At 40.9% G+C, this 24804-nt stretch overlaps 1 long non-coding RNA gene across 1 annotated transcript; it reads right to left on the bottom strand.

Annotated features, from left to right (window-relative positions):
• Nucleotides 1-1796: 1796 nt before the first annotated feature.
• On the bottom strand, nt 1797-24804 carry LOC123971680. The gene is made up of 3 exons (XR_006825247.1): nt 24622-24804; nt 12758-12876; nt 1797-2025 (listed from the first exon to the last, which is right to left on the bottom strand). It is a non-coding gene; the product is annotated as an uncharacterized LOC123971680 (long non-coding RNA).

Below are 24804 nucleotides of genomic sequence, written 5' to 3'. Positions count from 1 at the left end.
TATCTACATTTAAAAAAAGGGAAGGCCATTGAGAAAAGAGAAATAGAGGTGGATGTGAGAGAAAAACAGACAACTGGCTGTAGACTAGCACCAGTGAGTAATGTCATGAGAGAGGAGAGGACTGGGGAGAAAAAGCGAGAAGAGAATAATAGCCAATAGGCAGGGCGAGCGACAGGAGCAAGAGAGATGGAGTGCCTCCTTCTCTCTCTCTTTCACACACACAAAGCAGTGAGAGACTCTGCAGGGTGCCAAATAATAACCTTCCTTGTCATTATCATCGCCCAGCCAAACCACTCTCCACTCCTCCTCCACCTCCTTCCGTCTTCCAACACAATCATTGCCCTATCGTTTACAGTGGGCCGCTAAATGGGAACATCAATAGACACATCCATTAGCAGTGCAAGTCCTTTCCTCTCTGATTCTCAAGCGCTTTAATAGCCAGCACACACACTCTCATGCCGCACCTCGGCCGACAGTTAACCAAGCTAGCCCCACTCTGGAAAAGGAGAGATGAGTGTGTCATTACATCTCGTTAGTAATACGGTTGCTGTGAGGGAGGTGCCATCAGTTAACCTGAAGCTAGAAAACAAGAGGATGGGGCTGCTTTCTGATTTAAGTAGCAACAATCCTAGAATTTCCCCTCTTATTTATGTATTTATTTATTTTGCTCATGTCTACCACTGCCATGCCGTCATATTTTTGCACTGTACTTTTCAAAGATATTCTCCCAAAAATGTTTTTCACTGACTTATCTGTTCAAGCCTTTGTAGGTGGGCAGATTTATAGTCTTTTCTGGCAACTTTGGAGACGTTTTCCCTGGGAACGACCTGCCAGACATCAGGAGTTTAAACCTGAAGTGTGCATAAAAATTAAATACTACTGAGTTATATGCATTAGTAATAGAAGCTAAACTCATAAGCAATATGTATTGTTATAGAAAATTTAGACCAATATTTATGTGGGTTTTTTTGGGACAGGTCAATGCAAATTAATTATATTTGTTTTTTTTACTTGTGAGCTATTGTTTTCAAAACAGTTGATAAGACACACACATAAACAGAGATTCAGTGGTCATCAAGTGCAAACTATCATCCTAAATAATAACAAAGAAAAACAAAATCAATACAAAGAGGCCAATCTTATTTAGAACTGCATTAATAACTTGTTAAGCTCAGTCTGAACTTTAGTCACTGTAACTGTAGATGCAAATTAACATGGGCAGCTGTTTGACAGTTTAATGAACATCAAAATAAAACCTGCCGCAACCCATCCAAAACAGTAGCGGAATGAGAAATAGATAAGGAGGGACAAGAAGGGCAAACACAGGGAGTGAGGCGGAGGGGAGAGTTTCCCACAATGCCGCCTCACACACTGTAATTTCAGCACGCATGTTTTTTTTATTTGGATGGAGGGAAAAGCAGGATGCTGCGAAGCCTGGGAGGTGCACGGGGTGGGTAAGGGGTTGGATATAAGTTTTTTTTTTTGTGGAATATGTAGTGTGGCTGACGTGTGGGGATTGGTCTTGACTGACGGAAATAGAAAGAAAAAAGAAGCAGACTTTCTACATGCACACACACACAGACACTACAAATTGCATGCATGACAGCAAACACATACCAGTACTACATATATAAAATGGCACTAAGATTTTTTCCAAAATGAGACATCCCAATTTCGTTTTCTTTTCATAGCAATTTAATAGCACCAAGAAACTACTTTTCAGAGTGTAATGTGATGTTAAATTACTGAACTCAGCAAAAAAAAAAAAAAAATACTGAATTTAGGAAATTGTGGAATACAAGTAGTCAATTTGTCTTTACATTACTCAGAAGAAAACAGCACAAGATAATGAGCTTGTTTTCTCACTGTTATTCTCCCCCTAACTCGGTGGTCTCTGATTCTTACCGTAACAGGCGGGGTGTGTGTGTGTGTGTGTGTGTGTGTGTGTGGCAGGGTGATGGCAGACCGCAGACAGACTCTAGGTGCCATTGCATGTGTGTGTGCGTGCCTCCTTCATGTCTGGACCTGGGCAGAAAACAAACAGGAGAAGAAAGCACAGGATAAATTCAGGTGTTACTTGGTAAACCATGTTATTAAAATATCAAACACAGACAGTCACATACTGTGACGTGCACTTTATTCAACAGCAGTGACTGATGTGTGTAACAGTATTAGCTGTAATAAGTCTGCACTTCATCCCCTCTAAAGAACTCACACGTGATTTTATATGTACAACAAGCCCACTCACAAACCAATTCCTATATACACTTTGGGTGGTCTTGAGAAACAATGACAAGGAGCCGTTGTCTGTGCACATTAACACATGATTCATCAAAATAAATAAATAAATAAATAAATAAATAAATGACTTTGGACGTAGGCTAGGTGGTTTAAAGAAAAAAAAATGGTGATGTCTCAAGACAAGATCCTTGCTAACACAAATATATGGGATCAGCCTTTGAAGCCAGTGGAGTTCAAAAATCAGATCTTGATAAACATCCACAGTAATTGTGTGTTGCAATTGCTGTTATGTCTCTTCTAATAAAGCTGAAAAGTCACTGATGTGCTTTTATGTGGTGCCGTAAACACAATACAGAATTTTGGGATAATGACAGCACCGACTGCAATGTATTATATAGAGCCACAGTACGAAGAGGCTGGGAGTGATGTGCACTGAGACAGAATGAATTATCAAAATGAATTTCAGAGTACAACATCTTAAGCTGACCAGATGGAAAAGGAAAAAAAATCTGTACAACCTGGAGATGTAGCGAGGAGGGGAGGGGGGATATACATAATTTACTTTGAAAAAAACATATTGAGTATACAAACATATTTAGCAAACTGACAACATGTATTTAACTAATTTTCAATGAGATGTCAAAAAATAAAAGTATTATAAGGGTATCCGTGTGGAAAAAGATATAATGTTGTCCAGGTTTACAAAATCTGTCTGTTCTTTGAAAGGCAAAAACTGAAATTTCCCTCTCACTATTCTTCTCTACCCAAGCAAGAGCTCAAGTGACGGTGGTATAACCTGCTCATGGTCCTGATAATAATTCTATTTTAGTGCCCCATTTGCAAAAGATCACATTTAAATCGTTAGAAAATCAGAATGCAGATTAACTCTAATTTACAGTACAAAAAACCCCATCCATATTAGTAGTAGAAGCAGTAGTATTATCAAATCACATCACAGTTTTACCGTTAGTTAGTCATGGTTATTCTGTGCATCCCCTGATATTTTCTTTAATTCGAGTGCCATTTGGTCTCCCATTGTGACTAATAATGAGTCACACTGTGTATTCTGAAGGGTGCGGGTTCATTTATGGTCAATAAGCACATTAAAGTTCCTGTGGAAGACATATTCATCAATGTTTTTAAGTCACTTTTGGCCGTATTAATGATTTATTTGAGCACCCTGCTGTTTGTAGTTTTAAGAAGTCCTTTAAAGAGTCCTTTTCACTTCTTTGGTTCAACCACCATTTGGTCCTTGGCAGAACAAGCGAGTGGTCATAGTAAGATGTGGCAGGTACAAAAACTTCTTACTAATGATATCCACAAGTCTAAATGTGCTGTGTTTAAGCATGCTATGAATGCCCTAAATCGTTCCATTTTTGGTTTGTGTAAATATAGGGAGTGGAGTTTTGGGTTTTTAATCTGATCCAGAACCAGGCCACTGATCCCAAACTATAAATTTGAAAGCAGATTCTAAGGCCAAAATCAACCTTGACAATAGTAATCTTTTATGCTCACATCAATCTTCTTTTCCTATCATATTGTATGCAGTAAGAATTATTTAAATCAGTCTTAAAAGACACAGCTCTAATGAAACCCATGCTAAAGAATAACACCACAGCTGAAGAAATCTGTCCAAAAGGTTGTTGAAAGGTGGCTTGCTTAAATAGACTTGCCAGTGAAATATGGTTCCTCTGAATTCCTCTCAGCCGGATCTACATTCATAGAGAAAGAACAATGATTGACCTTGGCCAAATGAAAAATTGCCTCAATTGTTCATACTTCACTTTGATGTTAAATACATTGAAACAGGGCAGAACAGGAAAGCTGCTCACCACAACTGAAGGAAAAATTAAACCTTTTATGCCGCCTTAGAACTGCCGCCCGTTTCCCGTTTCTAAAGCTCCCCCTCTGTTCAATTGCCTGCATCTGCCAGAATATACATGCAATTTGCTATTTCTGTCTTGCCAAGCTAATGTATCCTTCAGTTACCACTCTTTTCTATGGTATGTTCCTTCCTACAATGTTAGTTATGTTTTAACCACCTCCTGCATCCTTTCTCTCCCACCTCTCCATTTCTCTCTCATTGTTTTTTTATCTCTCTCTCCTACTCCCATCCCTCTCTTTGCTCCAGAAAGTAGCCTTTCCGAGACCAGGGAGGGCACCTCCATCATTAAGGTCCCAACGCGGAGTCACCAATTTACACTCTCATTAACAGATCCATGCGCTGCTCAGTAAATAAAAAAAACAAAAAAAACAAAACAGGACCACCCACGTGTTTAGGCCCCCTCAAAATAAAATGCAACAATAAAGATGTGTTCTCTCTGCTGGCTGAATGAGTTTTTTAGCAAATTAACTGACATTTGGGTTTGATAGTACACAGGGCGTTTATGTGTTAACGAGAAGATGCTGTTAATCAGGATTGAATGCTTGAAAAGCCCTTGTTGTGGACTTGCAGTGTTTGTTCTTTTTGTACAAAGTAAAGGAAGCCTTGTATAGATTAATTTGTTTCCAAATGTGTCAGACTGTGTGTACGCCAGTTTGATGTGTTTAACTTTTATTTTCACTCCTAACAAATAACTAAGAGCTTTTAAGAGAATATCAAATCCTGCATCTCCAGATGCTAACACCTTATTTCTAGTGACCCAGGTGACATTTTTCTCTTTACTGACTGCTGCAGAGAGGCTGCAGGGTCAAGCAAATAAACAAGTTATTGATGAATACCCCCTTGAAAATTAAAGGCATACTTATGATCCTGTGTGGCTCAATGGGCAAAGAACACCACAAACATTGCAAGAGTTAAGAGTTCCAACTTCCACTGGGCCACCCAGGGTTGAAATGTAAGTAAAATCTGACAGACAAATCCTGCAATTAAGTTTTTTTAAACAAGTTTTGTCTCTGGTAGTTTGAGTTAAAGAAGTGCACACACAGGGAAAAATAAGTGTACCTCTAAGAATTTCACCTATGGCTGCCGAATGCTTTCATCAAATGTGCTTTTCTTTCTTTCTTTTTTTTTTTTAAAAATCTGCTGCGCCACATCCAGGAAACCAGGAAACAAGTGACATGGCTGTTTTCATTTCTTTACCTTTTATGTCTGAACATACTATATACACTGATCTTTGTGCTTTGTCAGGATATATCTGTGTTCTTACCATATTGTGCCTGTTTGTAATAAAACTAGTACAGACATGTAGAGCTAGACCACCCAGAGCAGTTACCCAAACACCCTCCTCTCTCTCAAAAAAGAAAAAAAAAGTCACTTGTCTTAATTATATCCATCCTCTGGGCGTGTCTATGCCCAAAACAGACATCTGAGGCCCCCACCCCTCCACCAACTGGCCACAAACCTCACAGAAACGTTATGGTAAAAACATTTCGGTGAACACATTGACCTTCGGTGGAAACAAACCTATTCAGTACTGTAAGGAGTCATTTTCGCTAAGGTTGCAAAGACAATCAGATTTCATATTATTTATCGTTGGATTATCTCCTCCTGTAGATCCCAGACTTTAAAAGGTACTGCAGAGGTTCTTTTGATAACAAAATCTGCAGGATGTTAAAATCAAAAGAGGTGGAATGAAATACCAATAATATCAGCCAGGCACTTAGATGAAACAGAGGAAAAGACAAGACAATGTGTCCCTCAGTGTACACACACACACACACCAGTAATAAGGAGGCGTCTGCTCCAGGGAGGAGGTTGTTGTGACTGCGCTGTTCTTTTTCATGATCTATAATTTTCAAAAGAAAGAAAGAAAGAAAGAAAGAAAGGAAGAAAGAAAGAGAGAGAGAGAGAGAGAGAGAGACTATGCAGGCAGGACCCCAACGACTATCTGCCAGACAAATCCTCTCCTGTCTTTGATCCTTTGCCCACTTCTCTCTGCGGTTTTTGTTTTCAGGCAAACAACTGTGATGTTTAGCTGAAGTGCACTGAGATTCCAAGGGCCCCAAAGATGGAGGACTCTTAAAATCTACTGCAAAAAAAAACAAAGGGACACTAGCATGAAATTTAGGACAGAAAAGACTTAATGTTTTAAATGGTCAACACCCTTGTCCACTCCTTGCTTCTAAATGTTTTCAACATGCTTTTTTTCCAATGATCAAAGGGTTAATCTGATCTTGTTTTATTTTAGCTGAGATGCTATCGAAGGCCATTTGTTCCAAGCAGCGAGGCTAATGACCCTGAGCCAATGCTTGGCGTTTGGCCGGGAACTCAAGAGTAAGGGAAGGTAAGTAACCTCATATATTCTCAGGGGGCTGAGCTAATGAGAAGGATTGGGAATACGAACTACGGTCCATCATCTACTTAGGACCTAGACAGCAGTGCTGTCGCCCTCCCCTACACACACACACACACACACACACACACTAATAGGATACCCAACCATCCTCCTTTTCTTGCACCTAATTTTACTTCTGTCTTGTTAAGTAAATGTACTTTGTGAAGCATTTTGTCATCAATAAATCAATACTGCATTAATTCTGAGACATTGGTATTATTACTGTAAACAAGGCATTCTGTCATCAAGATGGCTGGCAGCCTACTTTGGCCTTTTAAGTGCATTCAACCATGTGTGTGGATTTTCCTGGTATGCTTTACGGTATAAAATATTTTACAGCACACAACATTACAAAGATGGCATTCTTCCAGCACAAAAAAGCAAGCAGCAATACGCTTTGTGTCTGAAAGTAAAATACAGTACAACATTCAGTCCTCTGGACAATGGTTGCACTTCTATACTGCAATTTTATGGAAATAAACCACCGTTCATCAAGGATATAACACTAATGTTTAAAACTGTATTTGCTTTAAAAAGGCAAAGTTATTCCAATGGCTTTTACATCTTAACTTCAAGTTTCATTATAAATGAAACTAGAGGTACATAATAAACATCAGTTTTAGGATTCTGTACATTCTTTATCATTACTAGCATCAGCTACTTAGTGTGGCATACAGTGTGGATGCCCTAACCTTGTGAGGCTGAGTGAATTCTGCTGTGATGGGAAAGTGCCTTTCCTCTGGCACGCACACGAATATTTATCTGTGTATGTGGAAAAAGAAAGAGTACAGGAATAAGTACCCTACTGCACTCTGTGTACGTGTGTGTTGGTAATACCTCCAATGGCAGACTAATGATAGGTCTTATCGACACCCAGCAGTGAATGCAGGCCTTTGTCTCCTCGCGGGACACATTATGGAAAGATTAGGGGGCTGCCTTTGACTCTTTTTCATTCTCTCACCCACTGATAAAACCCAGCACAAAAAATGCAACTGTTATACAGCTCCTGTAGCGTGGCAAGTTAAGACAAAATACATCCCCATACCCCTGCCATCAAAATAATTTACACAGCTCTTATGCGCACAGCTCAAAAACCCAGTATAAAGATAAAAATTAACACTGAGATTTACATTTCAGAAAACAAAATCACAATGCCTGAAATTACCATTAATGTTGAATATAGAGCATATAGGGTGACTGGATGGAAAACCACAAGATGCATGGGCTTGGTGGTGCAGAACAATGTTTAAGCTGTTCAAAATACTTTCAAACATGCATTACTACTTACTGTATGGCAGTTTCGTTGTTTCAATCTGTTTGACTTAATCAAATGTTAAAGAATATTGTTTTGTTTTTTTGCGTCTGAGAAACATTTAATTCCACCATTTTGCCTACAGATACATCTATCACATCTCTAGACATTTGGCTGGCCTAAATATAACTGTATAGTTAAAGACTTTCATTTTGGGAAGGACTTTTTCATCTGCTATCTTTTATGATTCATGCTCCCAAACATGTCATAAGTCATCGTTCTCAAATTGACGCTGTCTCCATTCGAAACAAATAGATATTAATTGCTCTTCCGTTGAAGTACATCTGCAGGTATGTAGGGCACAGTTTAGAATGAGTTGTTCCCCATTTCCACATTGTAAAAGAAATTAAGCTTTTTTCTGCCTCTGAAGGCTCTGGTAGTTACTGTGCTTATTTGAGGGTTAGGGGTTGGGGCAGGGTCCCTTAGACAAGCAGTTTGTTAAATGAAAATGTTTTCTTTTCCAATGATGGCAGGCGTTACTTTTCACATTTTGAAGAGTTCAGCATACAGCTCCTTGGGGAAGCGTCGTTTCCCGCTGAGTCAATAAAATCCTCTCCCTCTATTTCTGTGTGTTCTTTCTCAGCCTTATTTTCAAGTAGTTATTGTGAGAAATAGCCTAAAGTTCATAAAATTTGCTCCATAGCTCTCTGTCTTTGGAGTTTTCCCTCTTACTCCCCCTTCCATCATTCTCCATTCACCTTTATTTTCTGGCAAGATACAGTAACTCTGAGGGGATCAAAGTACAGAACATTCCCCTATCCCTTCTTCTCTTTCTTTACATGTATCTCTTTTTTTCTCAACTTTAATCTCAAGCAAAAGGACAATAAAGAAATTTCAAATGTAGACCTTCATTGAGTTATTCTCTCTATGCATCCATGTTGCTGGAATAGCAATCCAAAAGAGAGCCCCCAAGGCCAAGCAATGAGGATTTAGAGGCCTCATTTAGTAGGCAAGTAAAGTCGAATCTCCCCCCAATCCCATCCCTTTCCTCATAGCAATTAAAGAGAGGCCAGGAAGTGCAGTATTTTATGACCTTATAAAGGCATTAGAGACATCGCTCCATTGGCCCTCACCCCCATTGTCTATTTACCACTTCTCCAGTATCTCTCCCCTTTTTGGTTCTCTCATAGAGAATACTCTCCTGCTCCCTGAAATCTTCTCCACCAACATCCCTTTCCCTTTCTTGTTGATTCTGATTACCTCTTTGAAAGCTTGTCTGCCCACCACATTCTTTCTCCGTTTTAATTTTTTCTATCTATGCCCCCTCATGCCCATCAATCTTTCAACCATCCATCCATTTTGAAACTTCTGTGGCTTCAATCTCAATAAAAGCTCTCATTCTAATCTTTAATCCTCTGGTGGTTGATGGGTGTTTTTGCCGGTGTTGGGGGGGGGCTTTGATAGAGGCGCACTAGATGTTGTTCTACGCTTTCCTTTGTGCGGACACAAATGTTACCATTTTCGACACTTGTCCATCAGGCTTTTACGCCCGTTTCCCAACTGAGTATGCCCGCGCCCACCCCCACCATTGTAAACCATCGTCCATCATTTGCTGGTTATTTTGCATGAGCGTGAAACTGACAATTACTCGCTCTGTCCCCCAGTCCTGCAGTGAATCAATATGACTTGACGGAGTGACTCATTCGCCTGTCATTTTCCCATATGCGTTTTTTGAAATATAAAACCGTGTGACACACTGTGGCTTCAGCCTTGCAACCCCGCCTCCGCATACACAAATGGACACCAAAAGAGAACTGTGGTGCTTCTTGAGCCCTGCAGATTTTAAAGCCAGCTTAGACAGACTCGGCTGCTCTTGAAAGACCTTCTTCTACCGGAGCAGAGGACAGACACACTTGAGAGGAAAAAGGGGGAAGAAGAAAGAGCAGTGGCATGTCTGGATACTTACAACATCCTCCACCATTTTCCTCTCTTTCTTCCACAGACTACGCTTGCATCATTTGGCCAGTTCCAAAAACAATGGGGTTGTGTGTAGTTATACAACTCCACTAATCCCAGTTGGTTGATATATAGTACATCCATCAAAAGAATGATGAAATCGAAGGAGAAAGCATTCATTCCTTAAACAACTTTAAAACTGCTTCCATTTAAAAACAACTTTGTCTTGTCCAACTGGGGTGATTTGAGCAGAGATTTGTAATGTGAAGAATTATCAATTATCGCTCTGCACTACTACAACCATCCTACTATCTTTCATGTCTTATAAAATGGGGAGATTGCCTTTTTTTGGTTGTGGACAGCCATGCAACAGCATTGTGAGACGGAAGAAAGAAAGGCAGTGATGGAAGGAGGTAAATAAGGACTAGTTGCATGAGCAAAAACCTGGAAAAAAATGTGGGGGAGGGGCAGCTATGAACCTGTGGTAGCTCAAGAAAGACAGGGAGTTGAAAATGTGAGAAAAGGCAGAAGATTGCATGGCTCAGGCAGACTGAAAATAAGTGAGTGAGCGAGCTTGCAAGACATGAAGAGCTAGAGGAGAGAATTGAATTCGACTGGACTGGGTTGATATGAAATGAGTTGATTTGAACTGAAATAAGCTAAATTGAGTCTGTCTTCTGCAAAGTCATTGTGAGGTATAATTCGTATTGTTAGCATCGCTCAGAAAGCTGGACAGAGGAAAAAAAGAGAGTGATGGAAAAGGACATTTGTACTGAAACTGCATGCCAGCAAATATTATGTCATGTAACAGAAGAGTCACAGGTTCATTTCCAGCACAGCCAGAGTTTCTGGAAAAGTGTATTGAAAATTGAACCCTACATGCTCATTTGTTGTGCATTTCCATTTTATCGCTGTATGAATTTAGTGTGTGTGTGTTTCTATTTCTCATCAATTATTCTACAGATTCTGCTACAAAAACACATGGTTTCAAAACACGTAACCATGTGTGCATTATATTTTTCTACAACTAGTTATTATGGAGGAATGACTGTTTTTAATCCACAGTATTTTAAACACGATTTTACACTAGCGAAGTAATTAACATTACAATTGTAGACAATTGTGCAGAAATAGTACAAAGCTAGATTTGGGTTTATTTTGTTAAAGTGTTGTATCATTGTATTATTTTAACCTATTTACAAATTCATGGTAGCGTTGACATTTGGTGTTCTAAGGAAAAAAGGAAGGAAAAAAGGAAAAGAGCGGTGGCTTAAGAAAGTCAGCTTTCATATAGGACAATAGAAAATTTTAAAATATAAGACATAACAGAAAAACCAAATGACCAAAGAAAAAGAAAAACACATCCTGCACATTACCATTTATATAGTCTACAATGTAGCAACAACAACAATAACACAATATAAAATTAGCTATACTTATAGAAGGACACGGGAAAATGTAGGAATGACAGTTATCTGATCAATCAAGTGAAGTGGATTTTCTATGTCTAAAAGTAATACACCCTGGACTCTATCCAAATAAAGAGTTTAAACACATCATTGCCAGGGTGGAAGAAGTACTTACGTAAAGGTTGCTGCCTTTACTTAAGTACTTCTTCCACAATAAAAGTACATGATTATTAGATTCAAAATATACTTAATGTACCAAATGTAAAAGTACTCATTATGCAAATGAAAAAAAGTATCTCACAATTGTACTTGAGTTCAGTACTTTAGTAAATGTACTCAGTTACTCTCCACCACTGACTATTGCTATTGTAACCTCTGCATGGAAGGGTGAGGTTGAAGAGAGTGCCATCAGAAGGGAGGATGACAAGAACTTAGAAAAACAACATTTTCTTTTCCTCTCACTGCCTCTCCTCTTTAACCACCCCCTATCTATCTGTGTGTGGTGGCAGCATTCTGGCCATGCCTGCATGGTAGAAAATGATGTATGCTGCTTTCAGCCTCATACACAAGAGAAAGGGGCTCTCTGAGAGACTGCTCACTTTGGGAACTGCTGAAACACAGTTCAGACAATAAGGCGGCTCTTTTCCAAATTTCACTCCTGTGTTTTGACTTTTGGCTATGCTGTTCTCCAAAGAAATGTTTTATTTTTCCATGGTTGCTGGAGAGAAAAGTCCTCACAACATGAAATGGATTATCTGTGTTCTGACACAAAACAGGAACTAGCTAAATATCTGTGACAACATAGTTTGTATGTGGTGGAATACAATAATTAATGTGGATTCAATAAAAACAATACAGATTTTAACACTTTTTTTGCTTACTTTTTGGACTAATATTCAATTAGCATGACCAAAGATTACATGAAACACAAAGATTTAGCAATTTAGTCTCTTTTCATGTCTTCGGGTGGATTTAAATGTTTAAGTTTCAATGGCTCCTTAATGCAAAGGGATGCATATAGCCAATTTAACATTAGTGGAAACTAAATAGAATTACTTAATTACTAAAAAACACCTACTTTATTAGTTTAGAAATTAAAATGTGCAAATAAATCAGTTTTCTGACTGTTCCTCTGTAGCTGTATTCTTTCTGAATGTGAATGTCATCTAGTGGTTGCTGCAGTCACGTTAAAAAAAATCCGTTAACCAATAACACTTTGTGTCATTTCTGCATTTCCAAGTGACCTAATTATAGAAATCAAGAAATATATCAACATACACAGAAATGAGAATTGCTGGTGGGTTCCCCTTCAGTACAGAGAATTAATGCGAATGGAAAACAGGAAAAGACGCAGAGATAAAGACAACAGAAGTGGAGGATACAGCACGTGACAGGATGGTCGTTCTTCACCTGGCGGCTGTAGCTCGACCCCAGGGACACACACAAAAAACAAACATAACAAAAAACACACACATGCATGGATGCAAACACCAAACCCACCCCAGGTACACAGCTGACACAGGCAATCAGGTGGAAGGGCAACAGAAGACAAACACACACACACACACACACACACACACACACGACAACGTATGACCCCAGGGCAAATCGAGTTCTCTCACCTCTTTCATCACGCTCGTCTTTTCCTCGTTGCATTCGGCTTCCTTTCCTTCGCTCTGCACTGAAGACTGCTGCTAGCGCTCGTTCTGTTTCTTATTCTTGTGCCAGCTCCTTTCATGACCTGAAACGGAAAAAGACAGAAAGGGGAAACGAACCATTAAGAAACTGTTTTGAGTGGAATGGAGATATCAGCTCCCCACATGAAGAAAAATAAAAACTTAAAATACTCCATTCATGGAGTGGGCCATGTGGGATTTCAGTTACTGCCTCTAAAATTCAGTAATCTTTCAAACAGTATCTTACTCGACGTGTAGATGGAATGTATGAACAAGATAGGAGCAGAGATTACAAATCGATGCGGTTTATGACCTTAAGAAGCATGTGCTTACATGAGAGTCAAGATATACTGTATTATGTTCCGCTGTATTTCATCCCAAGTAAATATTTTAAAAACATACAGTTGAAAACCTGTGCAATGCTGAGATATCCCGAGCGACACCAGCCAGTGTTGTATTTGTAGAGTAGATTAAGATTGCTTAAAGGTAAGGAGGAATGAGGTTCAAGTTGGGGTCAGGGAGCTCTGACTGGTAGCACGGCATTATTATGGTCCTGTATGGCTGATGATTGCCATTTACAGTTTGCATACCTGCAATGGCTTGCTGCTGTGTCCATTTCATCGTTCAATTTGTTTGTGGAGACTAAGTTTACTTGTAATTGTGCTGTTTGGAGAATGATTTTATCGTGGCCATACTGCTGCGTAAATTCACAGGGTTTGTGTGTATGTGTGTATGTAAAGTACCTTACAGTGCACTGATGAAATTGCTAACAGCTGTGACAGCCGCCATTGTTCGCTCGCAAACACAAACACACACACACACACACACACACTTTGCGTCCATCTCATTTGTAGCATACAGCTGCATAGATAAAGCATGAGGGTTAAGCAAATATTGTACAATGGCAAGAAAACAATGAACCTTCCCCATCCCTCCCCAATCTCTCACACTCACTGCAGCATTGCTTGGAGTGTGCAAACTGTGTGTGTCTGTCTGGGTACATGTGAAAAAATGACTGGCACTGCTTGTCCTCTTTATTACTGTGAACAGAACAGACACCCCGCTCCCCTCCCATTCATTTTAATCTCTATTCTTAATGATAAACCTCTTCAGTCACACTCTCGCTTCGTCTATACCCCTCCAGCCTGTTGTCGACCCTCCCCAAAACCCTCGCGAGGCAGCAACAGGGCTCCTTTGTCTGCCCCACCTCCCCCCTTCTTGCCCCCTCGCCCTGCCCCGGACGATGCTGGTTGGCGGAGACGGAGGCATGCCTCGACAGGAACACCAAAGGAGAGGAAGGGAGGGAATGAAGGGTGGAGAGAGGGAGGGATAGAAGAAAAATATGTATGTGGAGGGTGGGGGGGGTCATTTTGGGGGAAAAAAAAGAAAAAAAAAAAAAAAGAGTAGGGATCTTACAGTTATTTTTCAATCATTCTTACTCTCCACACTTTCATTCCTGTACTTTTCTGTCCATCCAGCATTACATGAGAGGGGCTTTTCAGAGTGCGTTCGTGGGGAGGGGGGGAGGTGGGTTTGAAGGGACTACACCCTCATTTTGCCCACCGACTCCAGTTGACCGAGATTTGAGGAAAGTTGTTTGCAGACGACTATTTCTGGTTTGGAATAGGAAGCTAATTTTAAACACCAAAGTAAAGGTGAAGAAAAGAAAAAAAAAACTCAGACTTTGTTATTTCTGCCCTGAAAGAACAAACTCTTACAAACCCCCAGCTCTATTCCTTTGGCTTTTACATTTATATGGCTCAGAAATAATGTGCGTGATATTCCAACAAGCGTTTTTCAAAAATAGCCTTTAAGTACACAACTTGTAATTTCTCATTTATGCAGAGAAAATACTGGCCCTGCCCATTGAGGTTAGTCAAGACATAATTTTAGCTGTTTCGTTCTGGTACCCATGCTTGTGCAGCAAACCCAGTTCCCTAATAGCATAAATACTGCTCTTGTAATGGTGCCTGAGGCATGTCTCATTTGGAAGTGAGGCAGACATCACAGTAGAGAAGTGCCTTTTCCTCTTAGCCAAAAACACACGTGCGCGCGCACACACACACAGATGCCATGGCAGCTTCGAGGCAATCGGATCATTAACCCCAGCTAATCTACAAACATTATGTTTATAGAAAACGCCTGTCTAACTTAGGCGCCCGCACAGCCAAGTCATGCTAATTCATTCCGAGCGTGTGTCTGTGTGTAAGGGTGATACGGTGTATTTGTGAGCTGTGTGATGATGTGTGTGTCAACACTGCTGTGTGTGTCATGTCTCTCAGTATGCATGTGTGTACACTTGTGTGTCATGGCTGCCTGTGTCTATAGTGTGTCTGCTGTGACAGACACAGAGAGAACATGACGGAGACAGCGAAAGAGTGTGTAAGTGCAAATGCGTGTGTGTGTGTGCGTGTGTGGTGTAACTGCCAGCGATGCAGCTCACAGCCTTGATCTAGGCTTCTGCCTCTCTCGGACACCCCGCTGCGCCTGCTTCATCAATCAATAGGACAGATGAAGACAGACTCCTGCCGAGCTTTGCAGAAAAAACGGTAGCTTGCGTGCGTGAGTGTGTGTCTTTCTGCATGTAAGGAGGCTAGAATGCCCTCGGGGAGAACGTGGCAGACATGATGCAAACCTTCAAGGCTTCCTGCCCACACAGAGATCATCCGCACTCGATTTGCTTTCTTGTACCAACAGAAAAAAAGTCTTGACTCCATTTGAGAGATGATTTGCACAGACTGATATATTTGCCAGTGTATTAACCCGAACCTCCAGCAACCTCTACCACGTCTCAAAAAGATGTAACACAGGCATGTAAAACATTGAAGGTTTGTTTTTTTACTTGTGTAAGTAAAATTCAATTGGATTCCATTATCTTCTCACCTTTTTAGGTTGTGTGAAGTGGTGTAACTAATTTTGGAAGCATTTAATATCCACAAAAATCACACTGACATTGAAACTGCTTTGATACCACAACTATTGTCTCTCCTCTATAATACCAGACTAAAAAAAGCACCAAAGAACACTTTTCCGTTGGTCAGATGAGACTTTTAACCAGAATCCAGGAAAACTCAATTGCGCGCACACACACACACACACACACACACACACACACACACACAACTGTAATTACTTGCTCCCTCACCCTCATACGCAAAAACAGCCATTGATGTGTCTATCTACACTCCTTTAAACCCTGTCTATAAAAAACATCTCAAGGGCTTATTCAAAAGTCTTTATGAAAATGGTTTTAATATACCTTAAGGCACTGTCAAATGAAGTGGAAAATACTTAGAAGCTAAAAAAAACTTCCACAAGCAGGCGAGGCAGATCAAGTGAACTTCTGATATTTTAATTTTCTGAAATATTTTCTGTCAATTAAAAGCCTGCGAGACTCTGAACACAGCTGTGAGAGAAACGCCTAAAACTGCCAGCATGTGAGGACTGAAGTGAAGAAAAATAGCTTGTTGGGTGTCATCAAAGCTCATCTACCTAGTGTATTTACTCATCAGCAAAGTAGGAAGGTATGCCCTTGGAGACATAAGCAATTGTATATTGTCAAGGGACTGTGATACGATTAGTCATTGCCGTGTATGTGTGTGAGTCAGAATTAGCAGCTAGTTCAACTTGAGAAAAGCCGAGACTGAAAAAGTGAAGTGTTCCCTTAAGGTTACCGTAATCCAGGATACTCAAACATAAAACACATCTGTTAATTTTTTTACTGACCTTTTCAGAAATGTGGTTGAGCTGGAAGAGGTTAGTCCCTGTATAGATGTTGTGTGTGTGTGTGTGTGTGTGTGTGTGTGTGTGTGTGTGTGTGTGTGTGTGTGTGTGTGTGTGTGTGTGTGTGTGTGTGTTCCTATTTCTCATCAATTATTCTACAGATTCTGATACAGAAACACATGATTTCAAAACACTTAACCATGCGTAACAGTGTACTCTATTTTTTTATAACTAGTTATTAAGGAGGAATGCTGACGTTATAGAAACCTTTCATTTTAAATCACAAGATCCACAGTATTTTAAGCCTGATTTTGTTAAGATGGTCCCCAGAGTTCAGTAAAATCAAGACCATAAATCAATTTCACGATTTCTAGCGAAGTAATTAACGTTGTAATTGTAGACAACTGCATAGAAATAGCAGGAAGTTAGATTTGGGTTTATTTTGTTACTGGGAAGGGGGAATGTGTGTCATTTCCTGGTGCTCCAAATGGCCAAGTGACTTGAATGCAAAGCCACAGAAGCCCTTTTTCCCACAGCGCCTGAATACTCTAGAACTCTTATCAGTCATTGGGAGGTTTTGCCTCCTCAGTGTGCAGCAAGACAGTTGTTTGTTTTTAATGTAACTTGTGATATTTGGCTGGGCCTCAGTGCCCTCTCTGTTAGCCATTGTGTCGAGATGAATGAATCTTTCTTCCAAATTTCATACAGAGATGCACTGTGTGAAACCATAGAATCACCTCTGAGGGCATTAAACTGAATTACAGACTATGCAGGCTCCAGGAATAAGCCACTATTACTGATCTAAAGTATTAACCCCCTTGATTTAAGATAAATTCTACCATTCTGTTACACTTCTATATCACTGATCTTGTTTAACGAATTTTGAGCGTTATTTAGTGCGTTGCAAATATTATAATTTACTTCCGTGGTATCCCGCATGTTTCAAGATGAATAAGTGAGAGCGCTGTGAGACTGGGGAACAAACAATGCTATGATTGTGGAAATTACAATAAAGCTGTTAAAGAGTTTGATGGATTTCACACACTAGCAATCATGGATTAGCAAAGATGCAAGCTGTGGCTGCAAAGCATTCTGGTTTATTGATGCCTCTGTAGACAAATGAGCATTGCTTCCTCTTCTGTGATTGATTGTTCTCTGCATGACTGCTGAACGTCAGTGCAAAATGGCAGACCGCTTGTTTGGATTTTGGGTGACTCAGAACAAAACCAGTTGTTTACTCATAGATAAAATGTGCTTCTACCTGATAGTATTCTGAGAACATCCTCATACTACGTCACATTCAAAGTCGTTTTTGGAAATGCAAAAAAAAGGCATAGTGTAATTACAAAATGGACAGAGAAATGTGATGGAGCAGTTGTTTTTACATAGGACTAATTGGTATTTAAATGACTTAAGGTCTCATTCTCAACCCTAAAGTTAAGTTACTGAAAAAAAGAAAAATCCAGACATGAAATCTTGTGTCAGTTCCTAACCCGGAGATGCCCTGATTGCACAGGAACATTGTGTGATTTGACATTGTACCGACGCCTGACGCTCAGACAAAGGAGCCAGTGCAGGCCTCGAGGGGGTAGATGACAAACACTCCTAAACCATAGCCAGACATAATCCCCCCCACCTCCCGCCAAACCCCACAACAAACGCACAGCGAAGGGGGACTCATTCAGAGCATATTAGGGAGGTGAAGGAGGCCAGGCACTGAGGGACTCTCCCCACTTGGCTGTCCTAATCATCTGAGACAACCCCTCCAGAGGCAGAGCCCCTCCCAATCCCGTTCCCGCCTATACACCCCACTCCACCCCCTCACGCATGACCCAGACACATCCAGGAGCGTTTACAAAGGGCGGGCAGCCATGAAGTGGGGAAGCTGACCAAAATGAACAGCCCCCCCGGGAGCTGTAGTTTAATTGTCCATCATCTTGGTCCAAATTAAACAAGCTCGAGCGCATTCAAGTATCCATACAGACACACATCCCTCCCACCACCACCACCCCACTTTTAACAGACTGGCACGTTCCATAGAGCATGCCATTGATGCAGAATGATGAGCGAGACCCCATTGTCTCATTATATTGTCTTCAATTAGGCAGGAGATGATGGGAGACAATGAGAGGAGCATTTGTAATCATGAGACTCCCAAACTCATGCTGGGAAACAGAACTTCATTATGCCCAATGGTCCCTCATCGACGATAAAGCCCAAAATGTGTGGTTCATCCCTAGGAAGTTTTCAAGTATAAATGGTTCGGAAAGAAGTGAGTCACCAGGAAATAGTGTAGGGGGTTCTGAAACTGAAGACAACAAATATGGGTAGAGGCAAATCTTCGTTTCTATGCAAGTGAACAGCAGGTTTCAGTCTGAGAAATCACATTCTAATTAGATCTCCAGTGCACTTACCTGAATCCTGTGCAAGTTTAGCACTCTAGTATTTAAAGTATTAAAAGTCAGACTCGGGTAGGTTTTAGAAAATAGAGTTAGGGTGAAATTAGGCAGAAAAAAAAAAAAAAAATCACTGATAATACTTAAAGAAGAACAAGAAGCTCAGTGCCTTTCTGAGCTAGTTTTTCCAGGGATGACTTTACAGGCACAAAGCTGTGATGTCTTTTCATCTTCACCACATAAATGTTGTACAAGCTTAGCTCTGTGAGCAGAAGCTCTGGCAGCACTGGTGTCAGCTCAGACCCATCTGTAGAAATTAGACTTCTTTACGAAAGAGAAAGAAAAACTCGAGAGCGCATTATCTGCATTTACCTGGAGAGCGTTCAGCTGAGAAATGACTCTAACCCGACATCTTGCCAGCTTTGTAGCTCACCCGTCATTTAAATCACGTTCTACCATGGCTGTTAGGCTTTGATAGAACCATCCGACCGGACAAATACAGCTTTCACAAAATTGTGCAAATTATTTCTTTCAACTGGGATCGCGGTGGTATTGTTCCCTCATCCCTGACCCCCCCACCCCCTCCCCGTCTTTCCTCTATCCTCACGGCACAAAGAGCTAATCTGAGAATAACACTCGCACCAGCTCTGACACATTGTCAAACCAAAACGGGCTGATTTTATTTTCTTTAAATCATGTAAGTGAAGCATGAGGTAAAAGCTATCACCCATGGAGGAAAACAGAGGGGTATGAGAGAAATAGCTGCATATTTTCTCCCCATACACGCTGCAGGTATTATATATTATGCTCCTTTTTACCCATCTATCTCTTCAGCTGTTCTTCCACATGTACAGTATCAGAGAGGGACCAGTTAGATGCAGAAACTTTGTTTTTTCCCCGTTTGCAGATGAAATCTGTCTGCAATGGGTGCCAGCAAGAGGGAAATCTGTCAAGCCCAGCAGCCCTGGGGCCGAACAACCTTTCCTGCAAGGCCCCGCTCCCTTATCTGATTCCAGCAGATAGGGTGAGATGATGGCCATGCCAGCGCCTTTGATTTTTTAAGTATATCCCTATGCTTTCACACTGCTTTATTGATTGCCGATTGTGTTCCTCTGCTAAAAGAGAGCTTTGAGAATGCTCTATTTGTAATGTGATCACCCAGATGAGGATTGCAGAGAGGTGGACACACACTAATCCAATGTTTTCCCCCCAGCCTCTAGCATTGTCGATGGTGATTCTTGTGGATCGCCCCTGTCGAGTTTATCATCGCCTGAGGCAAAGATGACTACCCTCTGACATGTTTTTTCTAAGTCAGGAGGGGTCAGGGTGTAATCCACACTTAAGAATTACTTTTTATAAAGAACAATAGCTAAGACTGGTGATCTAGAGTGGAAGTCAAATTTGAGACCAACCACATTTAACATCCACCAAAAGACTCATTATTCATCCATTTGGAATAGCATTAAATGATATTAAATGCATACTACAAAAAGCAGTCTGGTCGATGTTTAGTGTATTTCTACAAGATCTTTCAACAGCATCGATTTTCAGTTCAGTCATGATTGTTTTGACCACAGGCTTAATGTAAATTGTGCTCATCGACCTCTGTGGACCCGACACATTCCTCTGTGTTGAACAGCACAAGGCAGGGAGCATCTGCCTCTTCACTCCACCCAGATGGCAGCAGAAAGTATGTAAATTGGTTCATTAACCTTACAGTACTTTAACCACTGGGCCATGCAGAGGGCTCGTTCCATCCGGATTTTCTTGAATTTTATTAACACCCATTAATAGCATCGGGAAACTTTCGCTAATGGCCTGAGGTGGTTCGCTGTGGTGTTATCAAACACTGAAGTAATTATACATGACATCCCTCTGATTAACACTCCTGTGATTATTGCACCATGTCAGATCATCTTTTTTCCCCCCATTTAATGACATATTTTTTTGGGAGAGAAAATATTTCAAAGGAAAAAAAGGCCTGATATTATCACAACTCGACCCCACCCCAACAAGCAGGCTTGGAACTTTAACCCCTGACAATAGAATGGCATGAAAAAAAAAGAAGCAGGGGGGTGGAAATGTGAAAAGGATCTACGTTTTCATACGAAGTTCCCCCCCAAATACTTGCACAGTGTGTGAAAAATTTGCTTGCTGTGTGAGCTGCCGGCAGTGAGTGCTTGCACCTGGAGCAGGGAGGAGCATATGAGGGGTCATGGGCCCCTCACAGGCTAAACAGGATTGGAGTTCTCCCTCCTTAGAAGGCCAGACGACCCCTGGGGCTGCTTCGCACAACATGTGCCTTTCACACACCTCTTCCTTCCCATTCCTTCTCTCCTTCGATTTGCGTTCACCTCCTTTCCTTTTCCCCTTTGGAAAGGCACAGTAATCCATAATCCACTCAACTATCAGCAGCTCAATTATCCATCCCGTTTGCCCATTTTCTCTCCTCGGATGGAGATTCAAAAACAATTAACCTCTTCACGGCTGGGGACTTTTCCCAGGAAAGGGCACGGTGGTAATTGAATGACTCCACCATTTACATTCCTGACCATGACTTCACTCCTTCACGCATAAATCTGGTTACCGTAAATCCTAATCTATGGCTTTGTGATTTTCCAATGTCATTATCATGGATATTGTTTTATCTTGCTATGAAGACAGTATTTTACTTCAAGGGAGATTTAACTAGACAATTTGGTAATGTTTACATAACACCCTTTTGACCTACTTAAAGCTCAATATATTTACATAACTTGTACTCAAACATGTTGACAGATTAGTGATTTAGAAATGATGTCTTCATAGAATGTTAAATAATAATTCTCATGTCAAACTCAATTAACAGTGCTATCCTGTAAACTCGTACGACTGGACTATTTCACACCAAGCATCTATAAGCTATGGCGCATCCCCCCACATCCTCAGCCCTCAATAAAATCTTCTCTTCTCCCCCTTCGTTATGGAGGGGCCTCCTATTCATCTCCAGGTAGAAAGCCTCAAAGTGTAGGAGGGAAGAACAGCTTGTTGCACACATTGAGCTTTTTTATTACTTCCCCCTTCAAAGGGTGGTGGCAGAGGAAGAGACATCCTCAATCTTCTTGATGCCACGATACACAGTATACACACTCAAACAAGTGGCCAAACACTTGCTTTTCAAAACATCACATCTGAGAAGATTACATAGTTGAGGGTACAGAGAGAGCCCATTCCAGCTGTTAGGGGATAATCTTCTAAAACACATTTTAGCAAAAACATCATTGAGAAAAACAACCTCAGGTTACACAATAAAGCTATTAGGCTTGTTTGACTAGAAAACAGAAAAACGTACAATACGTACAACTCGACTTGTTCTGTTCACCATCTTTTCAAGCAAATATGTTGAACAAAGACTCCAACCAGCCATTTTCCATAAAGCATGCTAGCTTATTATCTAGCTAACCCAGCAGCAGCCAAATGATGTAATACCTAACCAACACACATCGAGAAAACAAAGACATGTACTCCACAGAAGGAAGGAGACACTCCTGAAGATGAATTTGTCTGTCAAAGAAATACACATATCGAAGCATTTTTAACAACTCATACCTCTAATTATTGTTTTGTATTTTCTTTTACTTGACTTCAGAAGCTACCTCGGCTTACGCCCCAACTCAAAGACGCCCACTGTCAGATTCGAGGTGCGACAGACTGCAACTGAGGGCCTCATTTAAAACCTCCAGTACAGTAAAAACTGAATCTTCAGGAAGAAAATATGTTTATTTTTGAAGCTCAAAAGATTCAACTCCTGTTAATTAATAATGGTATATTGTTATTTTATTGACTAAGCTTGTTGAATTCCAAGATCAAGACTCAAGTTTAACATCATTAAACTCGAAAAACTTAACAGGGAAAACATAAAGCTTCCGACACTCCTGTATGTGGTACGGAAACATTTCAGTGATGTAGTACAATTAATGTAACGCAAAGTAGCACAACACATAAACCCCAGCTTTTTGAAAAATATAAAAAACAACAACAACAACAAGCACCACGCCATACCTATATTCTTGCAGATGCTGGCCAGAACAGCATAGCTGAAATCCCACTCTCTCTCACTCACACACACACAAACACACACAGAGAAGAAGTCTTTGATGTTTCCTCATGAGTGTGTGTATTGCAGCTGTGTGAGTCACCCACACTCCATCCAAGATCCATATAGGCTACACAGCGGAAGCAACAGTAGCAGTAACGATGAAACTGCAATCCTGTACCATACACACACACAGACACAGACACACACAACAAGATAGCTTGTCTTGATTTTGGATGGAGAAATGGGAAAGACGCAGAGGGACCGGGAAGGCAGGCCAGCATGAGGACAAAAAAAGAGAAGAAAAAGAGAAACTAAAACAACTGGCTGTGCCCCAGACAGACTGTAACTTCTCTTGATCATTATGTCTAGCGTTCAGGTGTCTGAGCTTGGGCCGACTGTAGGCGGTAGTTAGGTTGAAGGTGGTGGGAGGATTGAGGGGGGTGAGGGTAGATAACACAGCAGCCAGACAAAGAGGGGAGTAAGAGCACTGCCTACATACCACCAGCATCAAGGAAGGGAGGGTGGGAGGCAAGGGAGGGAGCAATGGGAAGAAAAAAGAAGGGTTATAAAATTTTGATTAGACAATTCTTTGCTGAAGTGACTTTCTGTATTGGCTTGCTTTTTCTTTTCTTTTTTTTTGTCAGTTCCCCTCCCTTCTCGCTCCTCCAGAGCGCTGCCTCAGAGAATGGGGCAGACAGATTTTATAGGTCCTAATTAAAGCCATCTGAAGCCTTTCAAAACATCAAATGGCCCAGTCCCCCGCTCTTTCCATCGTATTGTGCAGAAATCATGGAAAATCAGAGGGCACCCATTTTTGCTTTGACTCCCTCATGTACATAAATTTTGGACCCCCCTCCCTTCTCCCCTGCAGGCGAATTTCCAATCAATAAAAGGGTTCAGTGAATGAACATGACCTCACAGAGTGTCTGTCAAATTCACTGGAATTTGACATAATTGCTTGTTGGTGGAGGAACTAATTTTGGGGGAAGGGGGCTTTTCACTTTATGCATCTAAACCTAGGCTAAGGGATGTTTTTTCGTCATATCTTGCATTGGAATTGTAACACAAGTTTACTGAAGATCCACCCTTACCTTGCCTAGGGGGTTAAAGTGAAGTGCAGCTCTGTTTTAGTGCGCTTCAAGTGCTCCATTTTTTTTCTCTCTTGCCCCCCTCCTCCCCCTAATTGTCCCCATTGAGCAGTGTGGACCGGTTGCACAGCCTGCCTGGCTAGGGTCAGCGGGTTTACAGTGTGCTTTTTATCTATATTTCATGCTATGGCGCTGTGCGCAGACAGCCACACATGCACAATGAGAACATTCTCAGAGACGCACAAATAATGTTGACAGGAAAAAATAAACTCAGAGATCATTGGAGCATCAAGTGAAGTCAATTATGTTTAGCCATGAAAGCCTATCACGTTTTTAAATGTTTAATTCTCCTTTGAATGTAAACAAAAATGACAGAAAACACACGGTGAAAAAGTGACTCATGCAGTCATAAATAAAAAAAAATAAACTTGTGTCGACTAAATAATAAATGTAACTATTACTTTCCGGATTGTTAGCCATAAATAAGCGATTAGAAGAGAAAAAAATATAACGTAGCGTACTTACGATTCATTTCAATAACTTCTGGGTGTTATTGTCTCGCCCCTGCGCCTCCCCAGTCGTTTGGAGACGGAAAAAAGTGTGTTCCTCCGGCGAAGCAGGGTCATTGTCATCGACAGGATCATCGGCTTCATCTGATGGCGATACAATTTGCATAAGATAACACCTGATTAATTCTGCTGAGGACAG

The sequence above is a fragment of the Micropterus dolomieu genome, linkage group LG05, assembly GCF_021292245.1.
Source record: "Micropterus dolomieu isolate WLL.071019.BEF.003 ecotype Adirondacks linkage group LG05, ASM2129224v1, whole genome shotgun sequence".
Taxonomy (NCBI): domain Eukaryota; kingdom Metazoa; phylum Chordata; class Actinopteri; order Centrarchiformes; family Centrarchidae; genus Micropterus; species Micropterus dolomieu.
The sequence above is the reverse complement of the archived record's forward strand: the minus strand, read 5'-3'. Positions and strand labels throughout refer to the sequence as shown.